Below are 1,602 nucleotides of genomic sequence, written 5' to 3'. Positions count from 1 at the left end.
GCCAAAGCATTTTGCTTTCCCGGCTTATACTTCACCTCGAAGTTATATTCCGCAAAGAGGGATGGCCATCTAGCCATCCTTTACGAGACGGGGCGACTGAGTCGCAGTGCGTAGTGACGCATGATCTGTATAGATCACAAACGGCTTGGAGCCGAGCAGGTGGACCCTGAACTTGACAAGTGTATAATTCATCGCAAGTAGCTCCTTGTCAAAACTGAGTAGTTCTTCTCTGCAGCTTTGAGCAGTCGAGATTCGAACGCGATCACCCGATCTCGCCCCTCGGCATCTGCTTGCAGCAGTGCACAGCCGATGGTGAAGTCTGAAGCGTCACAGATGACGCTGAATTGACGATCAAGATCTGGCAGTGACAGTATTGGTGCACACAGGAGACTGTCTTTGACTCCGGCAAAAGCCTCCTGATGTTCGGTGTTCCAACACCATTCCGCGATTTTTTTCAAGAAGTATGGATAATGTTCGGGCCATTTCTCCGAAGTTTACGCTGTACTTGTGTAAGTAGATGGCGAGACCAAGCCACTTACGCAAGTCCTTCTCGTTTTTGGAACAGGCCAGTATACAATGGCCGTGACCTTAGCGGGATCCACCCGAAGGCCACGCTTCCCAATAAAGCACCCTAGAAAGGGAATCTCTTCTGCGCCAAAGATGCACTTGTCTGCATTGGCGTACAGTTTGTTCGTGCGCATGCACTCGAGCACCGACCTTAATTGGACGATGGTTCTCCTCATCCGTCCTCCTTGTGCTCTAAACGACTGTGAACGAAATCGTCGTCAAAGTATGTCTGTGCATACGCCCTGTGGGGTCTGAACAACTGCGTCACATGACAATTAAATGTTGCTGGTGCGTTTGACAGCCCTTGAGGCCATACCGCTGACGAGGATATGTAACTGTGCGCCATCGTCTACGCCTGGATCATGATCAACGCCCAGCGTCTTCCAGCTAGCATACGGCGTCGCCGTCGCCTCCGTAAAGAGATCCTTCGTCTCGGTGAGACCAGGGTGAACACGCACTCCGCGTCGTCCGGTGTCACCCTCATTGTCCGTTTCTTTGGAGCTTCGATTTTATCTACAACATCCGATGAAGAGCTGCTAACCTTGCAGTCCTCGCTCAGTGGATAACGTGCCACTCCACGCGCATCTGAAGGGCCGTGCCCAAGATGCCTCGGACTCTGTCCGACCACGCCATCAATGGCATGCAGCGACTGCTTTGCAACGAGAGCAGTGCTCAGTGGTTTACGTGTCACTTCATGTGCATCACGGGGGCCTCGCCGCCGATGCCTCGGCCCTTGGCCGATCATGTCACGCATGACATACAGCGACTGCTCCGAAACTTGAGCAGCGCTCAGTGGGTACGTGCCACTCCACGGCCAGCCCGCGAGCCACGCTCGGGACTCCTGTCCGATACACCGATGGTGGTGGTGTCGTTTTCCGGCGATGAACCAGACTGGTAGGCATTGGGGTGATAATTCGAAGAACCTTGACGCGCCTTGCGCATGGGGCATCCGTTCCGAAGGTGACGAGAGCCTTCACAGACAAAACACCGTCGTGTGTTTGCATGCTGCCCGGTAGCTCAGAGCTCTGCTCCTTC

This window comes from Plasmopara halstedii, assembly GCF_900000015.1.
Source record: "Plasmopara halstedii genome assembly, contig: Scaffold_2321, whole genome shotgun sequence".
In the NCBI taxonomy this organism is placed as follows: Eukaryota; Oomycota; class Peronosporomycetes; order Peronosporales; family Peronosporaceae; genus Plasmopara; species Plasmopara halstedii.
Note: the sequence above shows the minus strand (reverse complement) of the source record.